Source organism: Euprymna scolopes, chromosome 2 (assembly GCF_053919585.1).
Source record: "Euprymna scolopes isolate OS-2025 chromosome 2, ASM5391958v1, whole genome shotgun sequence".
NCBI lineage: Eukaryota > Metazoa > Mollusca > Cephalopoda > Sepiida > Sepiolidae > Euprymna > Euprymna scolopes.
The window spans coordinates 202,422,712-202,444,808 of NC_136483.1; positions in this window are offsets into that span (position 1 = coordinate 202,422,712).

The following is a 22,097-nucleotide window of genomic DNA, read 5'->3' on the forward strand; positions in this document are numbered from 1 at the left end:
ACACAGAAAAAGCGAACACACATACATACATTTTCGCTTTTATATTTATAGATTTGTGTTCCACGTCAACCCACATTTTTAAGTTCATATTATTTGTTACACTCTTATGGAGGTTGAAGGTTCAATCCTCAGTGCCAGCAACACTCAAAATAGTCTTGCAGATTACTTAGGATTTCTACTCGGTCATGGCTGGTGGAAGAGAAGCATGATATCCCCATAGAATAAATAAAAAGTTTGGTTCAGAAATTCCATGCAGATTCCCAAGTTCGACAGAAAAAAATCCTGAGTTTTACAAGATAAACCTGAAAAAGATCGGAGGTTATATCGACCTTACAGTGTGAAAATAACACTCAAGATGGGAACAATAATCGAAAGAATCAAAATAATATAAATAATCAATCCTCATCTCAAAAAATTCAGAAACTACATTTTAAAGTTTTTTTTGTTGCTGTTTTTTTTACTGCAATTCATTCCAAACAAGGCACATTGCCACTAACACATAAGAGGTTACTGCAAATTAGGGATTATATTTACAGATGAATTTGTATCTCAAAAGCGGATCATCACCATTATATTGTATGAATATGAAGGTTCTATTGTTGGCATTGGTTTCCCCGGTATTTTTCTTGTCAGAATTATTTCTAATTGTAACTTACAGGAGGTACCACATAAAGGTTGCTAATATCCTAAGAGAAAGTAATTTTGTAGAACGAACTGGATTTGAGCTTGGAATACCTAGGTCGTTAGTCTGTGTCATTAACCACTTAACCACCATCACATACTCAAGGGCAGATAAGTACAATTTTACAATCCAATTAAAATTGTTTATAGCTTTTTGCTATAGTTTTGTCTTTTATCGATTTTGTGTTGTGCAACTGTGCACACACACACACACACACACACACACACACACACACACACACACACACACACACACACACACACACATGCAAGACGGTCTGAGGCTAAAAACCTTGAGTGATTAGGTAAACGTGGCCAGAGCTGAATGGGTCAAGTAGTTGACCTTACAGCTGCTAGGGTTAGAACACCTGCAAGAGAGCTGGTTGATGTAAACAAGCAAGAAGGAAGAGAAGCGAGTCAGTCAAAAAAGCCACGGCAGCCACGAGTGATCGGTGAATCCGCCCCCCTCCTGCCCCCCCCTCCTGTCTACCGATTGAAAATCTCATATGAAGTAAGAAATAAAAGAATATTTTATATTTTTCTAACCTTTTCTTGGCTGACGAGAAACTATTTGTTCGACTACATCACATTTGTTTGTTTATCTGTTTTTATCCTAAATAAATAACATATTTTTATGATTTCACGCTTTTTAAATTTTTTTTTTTTTGAGTGTTGATTGTTGCGGACCAGGATATAAAATACCCTAACTCGCTACAAGAAAAAATAATGAAACGAATTGAATGAAGAAAACAAAAAACTCAAATACTGGAATAAAATAAACATGTCGTTTATTTTCTGTTGAGAAATGAAAGTCTTCGGTGTACACGTGTTCATTCAGCCATTGACGACTACGTGCGTAGAAGGAAAGGGGGAATGCAATAGAGAAACGCGAAGTGGCAAGCCGTCTGTAGAAAGAAAGGGTTAAGCTCAGTAGAACGTCGCGCACATGTCTGTGTCGATGGGCCAAGACGAAAGGCAGATAGAGTGAGTAAGTCAATCCAGTTCATGGGGAGAGAAAACGTATTAAGTGTACTTGCACTTGCCCCACATTACAGTAGCAGGGAAAGTGACGTTGGAGTGTGTGGTCGGTTCGTCAACTCAACAGGTCGAACGCTGGTCCAGACGAAAAAGGAAGAAGTTGACAGGTTTTGTTGACTTTTATACTGGGGTCAGTGTTTTGACTGCGCATGTCTGGCTTTCACTTTAAGGAAGTGACGTCACAGCTCGGGTGTGTGTGTGTGTTATATATAGGTTTCATTGTTATTGTTTTTGTTATTATTCGTTGTTATTGTTCTTTGTTAAAAGTGATGCTTATAGAGTCTTATTAAAAGTTATGTTGAAAGACTAAGAGTCTTAGAGAGAGATGTTGTAGTAGAGAGAGGGATGTTGTTGTAAGAGATTGTTCGTTTTATGATGAGATTTATATTTATAAAATTTGTTCATACTTAGAAGTGTAGATATGAGATGTAGAGTTCACATTGTAGATATGAGATTTGTATGTCAAGACATTTTAAACCACATGATATACATAAGACATATATAACAATTTTCACTTTACCTTTTGGTAGAATCACAACACAAAGACGACGTTTATAAAAACACATGATGGGTTTATTTCTTCTCCCGACCGGTCGTGGTTTTCTCATCAAGAATTCAAAGCTTCATTCTAAGTTTCAAAAGTTACCGTCTCGCTTCTAGACGTTTGAATGTCCATGTCTGGACTATCGTCTGTCGTACTTAGACTCTCTCTGACTCTCTCCAGTTTCTCCTCCAGTTTCTCTCAAGTTTCTAACTATATCTAGAACTTCCCATTTTCCATGACGTCATACACATGTTAAAACATGTGTCTTCTTTCACGTGTTCTGGACATGCGTGTCCAAAACGTTTTCCTTTGTTTACAAAAGGAATTTTAACCTATATTCCCAGTAACCTATTTTTCCAATATGTTAAAAACATGTTTATTAAATTATCTTGTATAGTTGCATTCCTCAATTGAATTTTTCATAACAAAATTGACAACGCACATTCTTTTCTTGAAACTATTTTATCTCTAAGCTAAACAAAGGTTTGTTTTACATTCCATTTTCTAATTCTCTCTCGTAATCTATTTCTAAACCTAATTTACGAGGTTCGAATTTCGTCTATTCTATTTCATTTTCATTTTAACTAAATCTCTCTATTTTTATACTTACATGAAAAGGGGGCAGCCCTTATCATGTAACATGTGCACGTTAGCGTGTGTGTGTGTATGCGCATGAATGTGAGTGTGTGTATGAGGCTGTGTATATGCGTGCGTGTGTGTGTGTGTACGTGCGTGCGTACATGTGGGTGTGTATATGTAAGGGAAAACATGTTCGAACATGATTACTTGTTATCTCGTCCCCTCTCAAATAATCTTGAGAATGAATCGGCATGAGTAAAGTTAGAAGAATGGCCAGAGAGGGAATTGCTTTGAGAAGTGGGCACGAGATGCTGCTGCTGCTGTTGTTGTTGTTGTTATTGTTGTTGTTGAGCATGATGATGATGATTTTTGTTGGCATTTGTTTTCCTGATATCTTTCTATTAAGCATTCTTTCTAGAAGGATATGCTTACGGGAAGGACCGTATGAACGTCCCTAAGTGAAAATGTTTCTGTGGGAGAAACTGGATTCAAACTTGGCACACCCAAGTTGCAAGTTCGTATCATTAACCACTTAGTCACCTTCATCTCCTGCTGCTGCTTATGAAGATGATGTCATCATAAAAATGATAAACATATTAAAGACAGAACAATTCTTCAAAAATGTTGCGTCCCTCTGTCTGTTTTACAAGTATTTTAATGATAGGTGCTCCAACAAACTTCAAGCCTTTTTACCCTCTCAACGTAAATACCTCTGACAAACCTGACAAGCAGCAAAATCCCACCCCTACACAGTAGAGATTCCTAGATTTCAGAAAGACTTCTACTCTAATAGTTTCTTCCCCAGAACTGCTAGACTTTAGAATTCCTTTCCGGGTTCCTTCTTCCTTGCTTGTACTAACATGAAGAAGTTCAAGTGTAATGTAAACAGACATCTTGCTGCTCAACTCCCTACACAGTATCCCTGCAAATTATGAACTCGATAGTAGCCCCCTACATCAAAGTAACACTGTACCTTGTTGTGGATGAAGATGCAATGGAAAAAAAATTCTAACTTATTAAATGGAAGTCCAAAGAAAAAAGAAATCAATGTAAATAATGAAAACTCCATCAAAATTAGTTTTCTTTAGGTGCACCATCCTGTTTTAAAAATAGAATTGATAAAACTAATGCCAACATCGCAATCAAACGTTGAAAAAGAAAAAAATGTAATTTGCTGACTGGATTTGAACCTGGAACACTCAGTGTGTCAGTTCGTATCGTTAACCAGTGACTGTGGTTATACAGTCACCTCCTAGGCGAATTGTTATTGAGTATCATGGAATATTATTGCCATATCTGGGCTGGCGCATCTACCACTAGACTCTCACTCTTAGGCCGGGTTCAAAAAAGACTCTCAAATCTAATGATAACCTCTACCCCATCGCCATAATGTAGCATCTCTGTGCCTATTTTACAAGTACTTCAATGGAATGTACTCTGACAAAAACGTGCTACCCTGTGGAGTAAGTAAAGAGTTCAGTTCAAAATTCCATCCAGATTTCTGAGTGAGAAGATACACCTAAAGGAGGTCGGAGGTTACATTGGTGAAACGTTTGAGAATAACGCTCAAGATAAGAACAGTAGTTCAAATAATAAATATTTTATTATGTTAAACAAATTTATTCAATTAATTGTGATTACCGTATATTTTGGCGTATAAGATTACTCTGTCCCATCGACGAAATATTGCATCCCTCTGCCTGTTCTACAAATACTTTAATGGTGAATGCTCTGACGAACTACAAGCACTTATACCTCCTCGACGTAACTACCCCCGACAAACCCGACTAGCAACTAAGTCCCACCCCTTTATAGTAGAAATCCCTAGGTGTAAGAAAGCCTTTTACTCCAATAGTTTCTTCCCCAGAACTGCAAGTCTTTGGAACTCCCTTCCGGGATTCTGCTTTCCCAACTGCAATGATATGCAGAAGTTCAAGTGTAATGTTAACAAACATCTTTCTACTCATCTCCCTTCATAATGATCCTGCAACTTATGCCCCTGATAGTAGCCCCTCACTTCAAAGTGGCACTGTGCCTTGTTTGGGGTGAACATCTATATATCTATAAAAGTGAAAGTGTCTGTCTGTCTGTCTGTCTGTGTACATTTCCCTACACAATAACTCCGTCAACTTTCAGTCTACAGACTCGGAATTTGATATACAGAGTACTGAGATTTGGGAAAATCTTTGTAATCGGTTTTCGGCCAGAAATTTGGCTGTTAAGAGGTCAAAGTTCAACGATTTGACCTTTGAGAACTCTACCAAACTCTTCCGACAATTTTGGGTATAAACAATTAAATTTTAGATATAGGTTCCTTGGACATGGATCTAACTTATTAACTTGATTTGAGTCAGAAACAATAAATATTAAGGGGTCATAATTGGGGTTAAATTAAAAAAAATTGATGTCTGCGACTCAGACAATTTCTGGTCTAAACATTTGAAATTTTACATGAAGGTATTCAGAAATAGGGCAAGCTTTTTAATCGGTTTGGGTCGAAAATTTGAGCTACAAATATATAAATCTATGTATGTATGTTTTCATGTCTGCCTAAAACTTTCGACAAAGGCGACAGATTTTCACAAGATCAGTATCATTTTGAAGCTCGACTATTCAGACGACAAATACCGAAAAATTGGCTAAAAACATTATTATATTCACCCTCAACTGGGCACTTTTCTACAGGGAGGGGGTTGCTTTTTTCGCCAATATTTTTGAAAGTCATCCCCTCTTTTCGATTGTCTAGCCTTAATTTAAACCTGCATCACTTCCGGTTTGGCGGTGGTCGTAACAGCAAAGACGTCACGTTTTTTTTTCACGTTCTTTTCCTCCTTCATGATACGGGTTCGAGCCTGCCTTCCTACTACCACTTTTTTTTTTTTTTGCTCAACACACACCTCCAAACACCCGGGCAACGCCGGGCACCCATGCTAGTTGATTTAAAAAAAAAAAACTCTTAAAGTTAAAAAATTATCTTCAAAAACCAATATTTCATAATATACCACAATATTTAGCAGTCGTCTTATACAACCAATATATATATATGATAAATTTTATAAAAATTTGCTCCAATTTTGTACCTCGTCTTATCTAACGGTTACCTTATACACTAAAATATACAGTAAATAAACTTATCAAAAATACGATTTAACAAGAAAAAAAAAAAAAAAAAATGGAACAAGAAACCAGCACACAACATCTGTTAAAAATATTTTGTACAATATTTATTGCACTATTAAAGACAAAAAAAAAAAGTCTCGAAATATTTGTGAGATATAAAGTTCAACATTTTGCAAACCTTTTTTTGTTTGTTTTTTATTTTTATGATATATTAAATGACTTCATTAAATTATCTTTCAAAAAATATTACATATTTTCTAACAAGAAAATAATCAAGTGAAAAACTAAATTTTTTTTGCGGAGGTAGTTGTGATGGTGGGAGTCGGAATTCAATGAATGAAACAAACGTCAAAGTTAAAAAAACAAACTCCAAGGCAACACCGGGGTGTATACATCCAGCATAAAAATTTTCCAATATCTTTTGGGATTCTTTATGATGCAATAATCAAAGATGTCCCCCGTTTTCGGATTTTACCAACATTTTGTTTTGCCTTCATTTTTAACAATGACACTTTTTGTTTCAGCAACTCTTGAGTCAAAATTGATCACTTGTTCGTAGTTCGTAGAGTACAAGGAACATTTTTTTTGTTAGGGGAGTGTTTCCTGTTTTTCAAGCAGACATGATTTGATGTCAAATATATAGGATGGTCATCTTTACTCAATCACACATATACACACACATGCACATACACATATGTACATATACACATTTAAAAATATACATACACACACGAGCATACACGAATGCACACACACAAATACGCACACAAATACACACACATATATACAACGCATCCATATACACATACGTCCACCCACAAGTACACATGCACATATATACACAAATACACTCATAGACACACAAATGCACACATATATATACAAAAAATACACCCATAAACACAAATACACACACGTACATACAAATACACTCATAAACACACAAATACACACACATATACTCAAATACACTCATAAACACACAAATACACACACACACACATATACACTAAAAACATACATAAACACAAATACATGCACATACACACAAATACACCCATAAACACACAAATGCACTCATAAACACACAACTACACACACATACACACAAATCAACTCATAAGCACACAAATACACACACATATACACTAAAAACATACATAAACACAAAAACATGCATGTATACACAAATACACTCATAAACACACAAATACACACACATGCACACAAATAAACTCATAAACACGCAAATTCACACACATATATACAAAAAGCACATACACACAAATACACTCATAAACACACAAATGCACACACAGGCCTTACAAACAAAAAACAAACAAACAAAAACACAAATATGTAAAATCCCTGGAAACGTCAAGGTCAACAAGTATTATTTAAATCTTATGACAAGCTTTGACATTTCTAGTTCATTTTTTTGTGCATCTTTTTAAGATTTTTCAATGATTGGATTCCGACTAGAATGTGAAAAAAACTTCTCCAGTGTGGCCCACTTAAAAGTAGTCCAGAAAATGTAGTAGAGATGAGGACCATTCTTTTATTGTTTAAATTACCTGTAGTGTTATAAAAGATGCTGGGAGAGCTCTCCGTTGACATCTATGCATTTCTGGGCACGTTTAACAACGTTTGCAAACATTGCCTAATCTCTCCTGTGGTGATTCTACTGATAGCGTTGGTAATGTTCTTTATTAGTTGATCTAGATGGTGAGGTTTGTTTGCGTAAACTTTTTGTTTTAAAGTTCCCCAAAGATAAAAATCACACGATGACAAATCCGGGGAACATGGTGGCCATAACCCTTTGCTTATTGTTTTCTCTTCCATAAACATGCCATGAACTCGTGACTGTGATCTGTGAGACGTGTGGCATGTAGCGCCATCTTGTTGAAAAAAGAATTGCATTTTGTCTTGTGGTGTCAGTTGGTTGTTAAGAGAAAGATTAGATATCGGGCTACTTTTAAGTAGGCCACTCATTATATAGCCATTAAAATTATACTATATACAGTGATGATCATATTTATTGGCACGGTAAAATAAAAGTTAAATTTTGTCTAATAAATTCTAAAAAAGGGATTAAATTAAAGAAAATAACAAAGTATATTATGTATTTTTAACTGGCCTTTCCGATGCAGCAATCGGATTTTAGAAAAAATAAATAACAAAGGAACAACAAACATAATTGCAAAAAACCCTTGTTCAAAATTATTGGCACGATTTATTTAATAATCAATTGTATAGCCTTTGGCCTTGATTACCTTCCTCAGTCGCTTTTCATAGTTTACAACCAAGTTGTTGCACTCTTCAGTAGTAATTTTAGCCCACTCTTCCTGACAATAATCCTCCAATTGAATAAGATTCTTAGGCTTCCTTTGCATTACCCTCAATTTTAATGTTCTCCATAAATTTTCAATTGGATTAAGGTCTGGGCTTTGTGATGGCCACTCCAAAACATTAATATGATTGTCCTCAAGCCATTTCTTAGTCAGTTTAGCCGAATGCTTTGGGTCATTATCTTGCATGAACCACCAACGACGACCAAGTGAGAGCTCTTTAGCAGAGTCTTTCAGGTTTTCATCCAATATTTTAACATAATCTTCCTTTTTTATGCTCCCTGTGACCTTAACAAGTCGCCCTGGTCCAGAGGCAGCAAAGGATCCCCAAAACATCAAACTGCCTCCACCGTGCTTCACTGTGGGTATGGTGTTCTTAGGCAGGAAAGCTTCGCCAGATTTTCTGTAAATATAAGACACTTTATTATGGCCAAATAACTCTATTTTCGTTTCGTCAGTCCATAGAACACGTTTCCAGAATGCAACATCTTTATCAATATGACGTTTTGCAAAGGCTAGCCTTGCTTTCAGGTGCATAGGCTTCAATAAGGGAGTCTTTCTCGGACGACATGCTTTTAAACCAGCTCTCTTCAAAACTCTACCAACTGTATGTCGAGATACATTCACTCCAGAGGTGCTCTGTTCATCAACAATCTCCCCAACAGAGATCCTTGGGTTTTGTTTTACTTGTCAAACAATTTTCCGTTCATCTCTTGGGGAAAGAATCCTTTTTCTCCCTCTACCCTCTAAACTCATAACGTGGCCTTGCGATTTGAACTTGTTTATTATGGCTCTAACAGTGGATTTGGGAAGGTTTAGCTTTTTTGAAATCTTATCATAGTCCTCCCCATTGGTATGGCATGCTACAACAAGCTTCCTGACGTCTTCGCTGTGTTCCTTAGTTTTAACCATGGCGATTGAAAATTATAATTTAGTCACTTATAATAGTTTAAATAAATCGCTATCTAAAAATTATCTGAAAAAAATTATTCACTGAATTAGCGTTAAACAAGCATAATATGGCTATAAAAAAGTTCAGAAAGCACGTAAACCGGAAATTGATTGATATTATACTGATACTAAAAGAAAAACAAAGCCGTGCCAATAATTTTGAACAAGGGTTTTTTGCAATTATGTTTGTTGTTCCTTTGTTATTTATTTTTTCTAAAATCCGATTGCTGCATCGGAAAGGCCAGTTAAAAATACATAATATACTTTGTTATTTTCTTTAATTTAATCCCTTTTTTAGAATTTATTAGACAAAATTTAACTTTTATTTTACCGTGCCAATAAATATGATCATCACTATATATATATATATATATATATATATATATATATATATATATATATATATATATATATATATATATATATATATATATATTAGTTATGGGAAGATTACAACATTTTTCCAATTCTAATATAATTACCGATTCTGTTCTAAATTTCCGATTCCGAAACGATTCCCGATTTCGATTTCTTTGTCATTTATAAATATTTAATTAGAGATTTTTTGTTTTTTTTTTTGTAAATTTTCAAATTAGTACATAAGCCTCCAGGTAATTTCTGCATATATTATTTAGCAAATGTTTTCCTTATAATTGATTGAAAATTGTAAGACACCAAAAGATTAATTTGGATTTTAAAACAAAACCAAATTGTATCTTCGTTAGTGTACAACTTGTACTACTTGAAAGTTTTCATAAACAGTTGAAAATAGTAGACGATTGGTAGTCAAAATGAGAAAACGATGCAAACAAAAATATTTAACAATGGCCCCTCCCGTTGTTAAGAACAAATTTCTAAATAATAATGTTACTATTTAGAAAACCATTTTTAACATGGAGAGGGCATTGGGCTTCGTTAACTATTCTGTGCCTTCTCTCTATGAATGAAGTTAAAATTTTATTTTAATTATAAAAATTTGGTGGATTATTAAATTGATTTGCTTTGCTGTAAAAAAACAAAAACAAAAACAAGATGCAAATAATAATAATAATAATAATAATAATAATAATAATAATAATAATAATAATAATAATAATGGCAAATTTTAGATTTCAGCTAAATCCTCATTCCAAAATGAAATATTACTTTTATAGGTGATTACATGCAAAACCCTTAAAAAAACTTGATGGAAAGAAAAGCAATCATTTTAGTATTTAGAGTGGAAAATTAATTTCGAATATAAATTTCACGTAAAATAATCTATAAGTCTTTTTTGGGACACCAGCATGTTAAGACGCCAGATTTCAATCTGCCATATTGGTTCACACTAAACGTACAACAAAAAGTATGCCAGTGTGCCAAATTTCATTCCATCATAAAAATAAATTTCTAAAGAAAAAACTTATTTGTACATGTTTATCTAGTGAATAAACATAAAAGTACATATGAAAATCTACGTTCATTACTTTTTGAACCCAGCAACGGAGCTGTAGTTGATTTTTTGCTTCTAAAAAAAAACTAATTTTTTTGATAAATCTCTGTGTGGCGTACCTGGAAAATATTTTTTTCTAAAGAATAAAAATGAATAAATTATTTAAATTTTTACCACTAAATTTTTCAAATTGTTTACATGTAATCACCTAAAAATGGAGAATCGTGTTTTTCTTTTTTAGGTGTATTAGAATATAAGCTGAGGTTTTTTAAATAATAAACATGGTTTTTCATACATAATTTTATCTTTATTGGCTAGATAAATGTATAAAGATTCTTGTAAAAAAAAAATTTTATTCACTTTTATTCATTAGAAAAAATATTTTCCCCCGGTGTAACCAGATGGTGGACTGGGCAATGCTGAATGGCCTTGCCTGCTGGGTTAGTCAGCAGCCAGCATCTAGGTGGTCCTTTTGACACAAATTGAAGGGATTTCACATTGTTGGATGTAACAGTGATGATGATGATGATGATGATGATGCCGATGCCGATGACGATGACGATGATGATGATGATGATGATGATGATGATGATGATGACGATGATGACGACGATGATGATGATGATGATGATGATGATGACGATGACGATGATGATGATGATGATGATGATGATGATGATGACGATGACGACGATGATGATGATGATGATGATGATGATGATGACGATGATGATGACGATGACGATGATGATGATGATGATGATGGTGATGATGATGATGATGATGACGATGATGATGACGATGACGATGATGATGATGATGATGATGATGATGATGATGATGATGATGATGATGAAAAGAAGGAATCTGTTTTAACAGATAATGAAAATGACTCCCTCCCCACAAAAGTTGGAATCATAAAATGATTTCAGGCTGTGGAAGATTGGCACTTAAGTTTTATTTAAGGGACCACCAGAAAATCAAGTCAAGTAGATAAATCGTCAAGTGGATTTTATTTTTTGGATTGACTGTGAAATCGCTTTGGAAAGAGAGTAAACTATGATGACCGATTCACTTATCCTACCTTATACAGCTGCCCTTCGAAAAACCATCCCACAAGGGATAGAAAAAGGTAAAGGCTTAATGGGAGTGGGAGTGAAGGCACTGATGAGAGGTATGAATTGAGAGAGAACAAGAAAGAGAAAAAGTAACAGTATAGTTCCAGTGGCCACCCAAGACCGGAGCAGAGAAGCCTGGGTAGCATCACTCACTGGACCTCGTTGGGAAGTGGGGGTACACCTGTACGCCACACAGAGATTTAGCAAACAGTTAGATCTGTTTTGGAAGCAAAACATCGACTTCATCTCCGTTGTTAGATTTAAAAAAAATAATAAACGTGGTTTTCATATGTACTTTTATGTTTATTCGCAAAATAAAATATAAAAATAATTTTTTTTTGTAAAAATTTGTTTTTATAACGGAATGAAAACTGGCGCACTGGCGTACTTTTTGGTGAACCAAAATGGTGGATTGAAATCTGGTGTCCTGGCATGTTGGCATGCTGGCGTCCCCAAAAAGAATTATCCGATGAATGGTATGCAAAATAAGAAAACAGTGTAGGGAGAGAATTGTTAAGAAAGCTCGACTCATGTTAAGAGTTTCTACATAGTAATGCACTATTTAGAAAAGCATTAGAAGGGATTTCTGTTAACTATTCTGTACCTTCCCTCTTTGAAAAAATTTTCATATATTTTTCTCACAAATATACACATTTGGTCGATTATTAGATTGATTTGTAAAAGGAAAACAAATTACAGATACTATTACTACTATTAATAATAATAATAACAACAGCAGCAGTAGTAGCAAATATATTAATCCCTTTAGCTAAATCACTCCCCCAAAATGGGATTCTACATTTTTAAATGATTACATGGTGTAAAAAAAAAAAAACCAAAACCAAAAAACGAAACAATTACTTTAAAATTTCGCACATAAAATTAATGTAAAATGATATTCATTTCCGACCCATTCTTGCTTAATCGCTTGAAAATCGAAAATTAAACAAAATACTCGTATGGCATAACATTTTCAATCGATTGTTAACATTTATTTATGTGTTTCTACCAACTTTTGTTTAATTTTCAATTTTGAGCGGGTATCAATGGTCCTTCTGCTGGAGTTATTAGGCAGCCATTTTTTAAATTCTAACTCAAAGAGAAGACAATAAGTTATTTGTTTTAACCAAAACCACACTTAAAAAGAAATTTAAACACAAATAAATTTATTCGGGTATGTAGAAGAGTGTTGCCTTTGGAAACATTTATTTGTTGCTTATTTGTTTATCATTTCTTTTGTTTTTCTGTTAATTACAAAGTAATAAATGTCCCAATTCCATTCTTCTTTTTGGGGTACATGTGTATAAGTTTAATGTAGATATAATTTCCTTTTTAATTAAGAAAATGTTCAGAATATTTTCTCTTTATGTATCTTATCTAAGATTTTGATAAATTCATTGGAGATTTTCATCTATATTTTTCATTTGCGTCCAAAGAGAAGTTCCATAAAACTTTAATTATTTCAGAAGATACCAATGACAGACACTACCAATGTACAGCTGGCACCAACAAAATTGAACAAAACCGTCCAGACCATTTAAAACCTTTTAATAATCAAGTGAACTCCCTCGGATGGGGGCATATAAACATTTGCGAATAGATGAGAAAATTTTATCATAGGAATAGACAAGTTATCTCTCAATAAATGACTAATAAATAAAATAAATTAAACTCTGTGAATCAATGTCAAATCTGTAAATGAGATTTATAATCCATTCTGTTGCTCTTCCCAGTCTTATGCTGTAAATGAACAATTTCTAATAAAAAAAAAACAATTTGTGCTTGTTTTATTTTTTATTGTCAAAAAAAAAAAAAAAAAAATTAAAAGAATCGGTTAGGAATCGAAAATTAGAAAATTAGACTATAATTTTTCCGAATCTGATACCGATTTCGATATACCCCAAAAATTCCGATTTTTCCGATTCTCGATTTCGATTAATCGTCGAACACACACACACACACACACACACACACACACACACACACACACACACACACACACACACACACACACACACACACAAAATATATGTGCATTAAATATGTTGTTTTCGTAAAATATTAATAAATGAATCTTTTCATAATTTTTTTTCAAAATGTAAAAAAGACTTTGATATTTCGTTATCATCTCCCTCTCAACCCTGTTTAAGCATCATTAAAGACACTAACTTCAATTAGGGTTGCTACTTTCTCCTTCTTGTCCCATATCACTGTATGAAATATATGCTGTGATATATATTTTCCCGCAGGATAGTTATTTTTTTAAAAATTATTCTCTTGTTCTGGATTCTCTTATTTCCGTATTCCATATTCTCTGATTTCGTTATTCTCATTTCATCATTTTGTATATTCTATTATTCTGCTATTCTATTACTCCATTATTCTCTTAGCTTATTCTTTTATTATATATTTTCATTCTATTTTTAATTCCATTATTCCTTTTCCTTTATGTGCTAAATTTCTTATTCGCTCTTTCCCTTATTTTGATATCCTATTATTCCATTATTTGCTGATCCCTTTATTCTGCCATTCTTTAATTCCATTTTACCTCTAATTCTATTATAATTCTATGATTCCATCATTCCTTAATTTTTGCAATATTTACTTATTAAGTCATTCTCTTGTTCTGTTATTCTTTTTGTTTTCTACTTGTGTGTCGCCACTTAAGGCCCGAAGGCCACTCGATAATAAGGGTTAATGGTGTAAATTGGGTGGAGTTTGATTATTTATGGGGACGTTTCATCAAGAACTTGTTTACATTGAATTTGAAGACTACCATGTTGTAATCGGTCGGGAAGCAAACCAGTGGAACAGTGTTCCACATGTGTATGGTTCTCAGAAAGAAGCTTTGTTCATGGAATTTGCGTTTAGATTTAGGCACAGATAGAAAGTGGGGAAAATTGTTGACAGTGGTTGTAACTAGTTGAGTATTTTTTTGTGAAAGTTTGGCAAGTGGTGGAGGTATACATTGGAGTTCAGACGTTATTCCAATCCGATGAACTGCAAGCACTTGTACCCCCTCGACGTAAATACCCCCGATAATCCTGACAAACAGCTTAATCCCACCCCTTCACAGTAGAGATCCCTAGATGTAAGAGAGCCTTCTACTCCAGTAGTTTCTTCCCCAGAACCGCTAGACTTTGGAACTCCCTGCCAGGTTCCTGCTTCCCCAACTGTACTGACATGCAGAAGTTCAAATGTAACGTGAACCGACATCTTGCTGCCCAACTCCCCACATAGTACCCCTGTAGCTTAGGTCCCTGATAGTAGCCCCCTACATCAGTGGCAATGTACCTTGTTTGGGGTGAAAAAAAAAATCCATAAGAATGAAAACTCTCCCAGTTGGTTTCAGGATGGAAGTTATATGTATATACTTTCCTAGTTTGTAGCACAAATAAAATATATTCTTTCCGTATTCGTTATCGAAATCCGTCATTTACATGTTTATATTCGTCTTGATACATATTTAACATCCTTTTATTTTTTTTATCGATATTAGAAGCAGATCGTAATTTCAAAATATGATCAAGCCGATTTTCTCAAGATTAGTTCCTTAGTTATTCACAAAATTTTGCATAAATTGTATGAATCAAATTTGTTACAATTACAAATTGGCGCCATGCAGTGACTTGACGTTGCTTTCGTCTGATGATGATGATGATGATGATGCTGATGACGATGACGATGATGATGATGATGATATGATATGATATGAATAATAAAATGATCATAGTAAGAAACTTTTTCAGTCCGCCATTTTGGATTTGAAATGTGCTGGTCGTTCTGAACATACACCGCTCTCAAAAGCCAACAGGTTAGATCATGGGTCTCCAAAATATGGTCCCCAGATCAAATCCGACCTGCAGAGAAAGCGTAAAAATATTTTGGAAATATTTTTTGCATGGAAATCTGTGAAAATATTGTGATGGTTTTTCTTTATGTTCATAAAAAAAGATTGAAGTTTTGAAGAATTAGTTTCAATAAAAAAAAAGCTAAACTAATCGGCAAAACAGCAATACGTGCGTCTTTTCGTAGAGAATTGTTGCGTCTTTTTTTTTCCGTCTTGACTCTCCACTGCTGCACCTCATTTACACTTGTCTTCTGCACCTACACATTACACACACACGGTGCAACTGTATGTTGCAACTGCACGCTGCACACACACACACACACACACACACACACACACACACACACACACACACACACACACACATTGCATCTGTACATTGCAACTGAGACAAGTTTTGCTTTTGAAAAAAACAGGTTTAAATTTACTTTTATTTTTAATCACGTTCACCCTCACCAAAGCAACATGCCGCTACGACGTATGTTATACTTAAACTTCTATATATCAATACAGTCAGGTAGCAGGAAGGGAATTCCAAAGTCTAACTGTTTGAAGGAAGAAACTATTAGAGTAGAAAGCTTTCTGGCTTTTGGGGACTTCAACAGTGAAGGGGTGTGATTTTGTCGGGAATATGTGCATCGAGGGGGCACAAGTTCATCAGAGCACATGCCATTAAAATACTTGTAAAACAAACACAGAGATGCAACATTGCAGTGATGGGACAGGGATTAGAGCTTAGTTGACAAAGTGGGATCTATTATATTGAAGACTTTTTTGGATTCTATCCAAGAGGGAGAGACAAGCGGTAGATGCACCAGCTCAAATGTGGCAACAACACTTCATGCATCAGCGAATGGTGGCCTTGTAGAGGGACAGGATACTCTCAAGTGTAAATAGTTTTCTAGCATGATAGAGGGAACCCGCCTTCTTTGCAGCAGCCTCCGCGACTTCCATTTGATAAAGTTGGTAAACTACTGCAATAGTACATTTGTGATGAAGCCCTTCCACCCATATGATTATATAATACTAAATAATATTAAATAATACTAAATTATACTAAATAATACTAAATTATACTAAATAATACTAATGAATGTTATTTTTTAACAGAAATTCTGTACTGATTCAGACTTTGGAAATAAATGGCATTTTAACCTTGTTGTAAAGTTATTCATCCAATGTTTGTTAGTCAATTTAATTTTTTAATTTTGGCCTGCATAGCCCTAAAATGGTTAGATCACTTGTTATAGTTGTTGGGAACATGAAAAAAACAAAAAAAAACAAAACTGAGTGGAATGTGACTACACTTGTTTTAATAACGAGTAAAATATGTATGGGCATGATTTGAAGAACTGTAGAATAACAGAATAATGTAATAAGAGGATAACGGAATGTTGCATTATTGAATGTATATATATATATATTTTAGCTTAAACTTTTCAAATGCTTGCTAAAATCATACATACACCTAACAATTCTTGTGTTGTTATTCTCAAACTCAACACAGAGGCGAATTTATCAACATAGAAGTTTTATTTACAATTAAACTTTTGCCCGTCTACAGAGAGAGAGAGAGAGAGAGAGAGAGAGAGAGAGAGAGAGAGAGAGAGAGAGAGAGAGAGAGAGAGAGAGAGAGAGAGAGAAATTTAGTTGTAGGGGTTGATTTCTGAGTGTGATAGCGACGGCTGAGAACTGTTAATTACGTTGGAAGACTTTCAATCTGCCATCTTATCTCTTCTTTGAGTTGTTTGTGTAAGCTGTCTTATATAAACATCAAGTGATATTCCTGGGATATAAATATTAAAAATATTACATTGTTCTTTTTTATTTTGCATTGCACAATTTATAACCTACCAACCTGGAATGTAACATTTTTTTTTTCAGTAATAATTACAATTCCACTCATTTTTATGGAACACAAGAATGTAGATCAAAAATCCATCTGGAATATGAGTGTGTCCATCGGTGTTGCCCCAGCTCCATATCCAACAGGAATAAGAAAATATGGAATAAGAAATTAAAAGGGATAATAGAATAAGAGAATAATTTTTTTATAAGATTATTATGCTTTGTAAAACTATACATCACATCCACATATATTTCATAATACACAAATACTTAAACAGAGAGAAATTGGATAGTTATTAGACGCTATCCTTGAGGGTCTAAGATCTCCCTGTAGAGGGGTTTGTCGACAGGATAAACAAAACTGTGATTGTTTTGAAAATTGGAGTAAAATCAAAGAACTGTATTCATACTCCAAACCATTTTATTTGTTCACTGGCCAATTACTCATTGCTTAAATTTGTCTGTTTACGCAAATAAAAAATAGTGCCTCAAAATGACTGCTTCAATAACATTGGTCACCTTCACTTTCATATTAATGATCACAGAATTCCATTTATGTTTTATTCGATTTTGGAACAATTCATTTTGAAACGGGTAAAAATTTGTTAAATTAAAAAGTTTACAATAGTTTAAAAAAGAGAATTATCATCCTTATTTGATTATTTACAACTGAATTTGATTATTATTGTCACTGAATTTGATTATTATTGTCACTGAATTTGATTATTTACTGAACAGCTTTTAGAATGAAAATCGGAAAACTGGAAAAAGAAAACAGACAAATATATTATTTTTTTTAAAAACAGTTTTCACCCCAAACATGGCGTATTGCTACCCAGATAATAAGAGGCTATTATATGTTGTGTCTAACAGGTGACTGTTTGGAGCTGAGCGTCAAGATGTTTATTCACATTGCATTTAAACTTCTGTATGTTAGTACAATCAGAGAATCAGGAAGCAGGGAGGGAATTCCAAAGCCTAGCAGTCGCAGTCTAAAGGAGGAAAAAAAATATTAGAGTAGAAGGTTTTCTGGCATCTAGGTACCTCAACAGTAAAAGAGTGGGACTTTGCTGTTTGCCGAGTTAGACGAAAGGGCACAAATGCTATGGATTCATCAGAGCGCACTCCATTAAAGTACAGTAAAACTCCTTTAATTTGAACTTCCTCTAAAGTTGGGCTTCCTCTCATTTAGACTTCTTCTAAATCTGGACTTTCTCTAAACTTGAACTGTCTCGTCATTGAAATTGTATTAGCATATTTGATGCGGAGTTGCAGTAAAACTGTTTACATGGTTTAGTCAGATATTGCGCAAAAATGTTAATATTGGTACTATGTAATTAATGTAGATTAGCTATTGATAATTAATTTACACTTACTGTAAATTTTTTTTTCAGATTGCTATATTTAAAATAGTGTAAAACAACCCATCACAGTGGCTTGCAACTCTAAAAAAAAACAAGTGACAATGACTTTACTCCGAAAATGTCAAATTATAGAAAACTTAGATGCTGGAGTTGAAAATAGCGTTATATTGAGAGATTATAAGATTGGAAGAAGTACACTGTTTTACATCAAAAATAAAAAGCAGGAAATATTGAAGGCTGCTCCTTTCCAAATAAAAGACATGTCAAAAGAAGGACTCTTCGCAGACCAAAGCAGGTTGAATTCGATCGAATATTGCATGAGTGGTTTGTAGCAAAACTGAATGAAGATGTAGAAATATCTGAGCCCATGTTAATTGCTAAAGCAAAATCTCTTAAGGAAGAGTTGAATATTTCAGAAGATATGAAATTCAGTGAAGGCTGGCTTAGGAGCTTTAAGAGTAGACATGGAATAAGACAATAATGTCAGGCGAACAACGGTCTGCTGATGCAAACTCAGCATCAAATTATTGTGACAAATTCAAGACGATAATTGCCGATTATGGTTTAACAGAGGATGTTTACAACGCTGATGAAAGTGGCGTAAATTGGAAGTGCTTACCTACAAAAACATTAGCCGGATCCGAGGAGCAGAAAATAAAAGGATTCAAATTAAATAAAGAAAGACTAACAGTGATGGTATGTGCTAATGTTTCTGGAACTCATAAACTTAAGCTTCTTGTCATCGGCAAATCAAAGTGTCCTCGAGCATTGAAAGGAGTTTCGCCTTTGCCAGTATTCTATTATTCTCCACAAAATGGATGGATGAATCAACAGTTGTTAAAAAAAAATGTTTTTTTCAAGAATTTGTGCCAGTTGTCCAGAGGCGTTTTCTTGAATTAGGTAAACCTGATTCAAAGTGCTTGCTTCTGTTGGACAATTGTAGAGCACATCCCTCTGAGTCAGAACTAGTGTCATCTTGCGGGAATATTTTTGTGTGCTACTTACCATCTAATGTGACTTCTCTCATCCAACCTATGGATCAAGGGATTATTTGGAACTTAAAATGTTTCTACATAAATGATTTCATGATGAATATGATAAATAGTACCGTGAGTATAAGCGATTTTCAGCGCCATTTTACTATCAAAGATGCCATATTTTCTCTCAGAAGTGCATGGAATCAATTTCGAGCAAGCACATTAACAAAAGGCTTCTGAACTGAAAGAATCAGAGAATACATTTGGTCTAGAAAAAATTCTTGAAACCAAACGGTTACCGACCAACCACACTGTTCTTAAATCACTTAATGCAAATGATGTTGAAATGTGGATGCAACAAGATGAGGAAACTACTGATCAATATCCTGAAGGCAGTAATGGTGATGATAATAGCGACATTTCCCATTCTCTTGACCCTAATGTAAATAATCAAGAACACTCTGATAAAGCAATATCATGGGATGATGCAGAAAAGTCTATGGAGACGGTTATAACATTTCTAGAAAAAAGTCCTTACTTTAGTGACAACTATGTTTTGCAAGCAATGTCACTCCGAAGAGATATAATCATAAAGAAGTTACAGAACCAAGAAATTGTAGATTTTCATGATCGCTTACGGAATACAATGGCAGCGCCTGAGAGATCAGTCGATGAAAATAGAAACTGCAATAAGACTCATTCAATGAATAACTAAAAAAAACTGTATTTTACATAAATGTATGATTTCTGTAGATGATAACTTAGGTAATAAATACCTAACAAGTAAGAGTAGATTTAACTTATTTGCAATGCTTTTGTTCCTGGTAATAATATTTGACAATTCTTACTTGCAATATATCGTAAACTCAGCTTAATATATATTTGAAGTATCATATAGCAATGAATTTCATTTACTATTTCTTAATTCTTAGAAAATTAAAGTTAACTGTAGCACATTTTTTTATAACGAAACTTGAACAGCATCCTCTAATTTGAACGAAGCGGATGTTCAAACTAAGGAGTTATACTGTACTTAAAAACAGCCACAATGATGCAAAATTGTGGCGATTGGACAGAGGTTAGAGTTTGGCCGATAGTGTGGGATTTATTCAACTTGAGAGTCTTTATTAGAGCCTATCCAAGAGAGTGAGACCAGTGGTGGATGCACCGACCCAGATGTGGTAACAATACTGCATGCATGGACGAATGGAGGTTTGTAGAGATATAAGATACTTTCAGGTGTGAGAAGTTTTCTAGCATGATAGAGGGAGCCCATTTTCTTTGCAGCAGCCTTGACAATATCCTCAATGTATTTGCTTCAATTCAGGTTGCCTGTGAATGTTAAGCTCAGAAGTTTGAACGATAAGCTCTCAGGTAAGATCTTAATAACTATGGCTGTCGGTTATAGAGAAAGTCTTTTTGTATTGTTAAAAGAAAGAAGCTTAGTCTTAGCAGCATTAAATGTTACCATCCATTTACGACGCCATTTCACTATGGTCTGAAGGTCATTCAAGATGGTTTAAAATCATAATTGCTCTGCATCTATACTTATATTCTATTTTTGTTTACTGTTTGAAATTGGCAATACCGGTGATGAGTTCGCTCGACAAATATGCTGTGAGGTGCGACAAAGTGAATGATTGCAGGATCAAATTGTTCAGCATGTGTTTTCAGGGCTGTTGAGAACAATAGTCTAAAGAATGCAAATAATTTTAAATAACCATTCCTCATCTAAAAATTCAGAAACATAAGAATAAAAATTAAAAAATTTTCTACGATGAGCTTCAACACTCTTTCACATAAAACTAAATTAAACTAAATATATTCCACATTACGACTCACTACACCTAGCGGCTGTGTTCCAAAATTTATTATGATCATTACAGTTCTGATTTTTTTAGATGAAAGCTGATTGTTTATACTTGTTTTGATTGGACTATTGTTCTCATCTTGAGTGTTATTTGTGCAACCTTTCGGTTGATATAGCCTTCGACCATCGTCAGGCATGTTGGTCGCCATCTTGGAAAAGAAAGGAGAAAAGTTACTAGTTCCATAGATGGTTTCGTATTTTTGGAGTTGTATGAGAACAATAGTTCGATCAAAACAATTCATTATGATCAGTTAATAAGTTTAGGAGTGAATCCTGTGCATTGCATCCTGTGCATTGCATATGTAAGTTTTTTATTTTACTTTTTATTTATGCCAATTATATTTTATTTAACTACGAATTCCTTTCCCTTAACATCT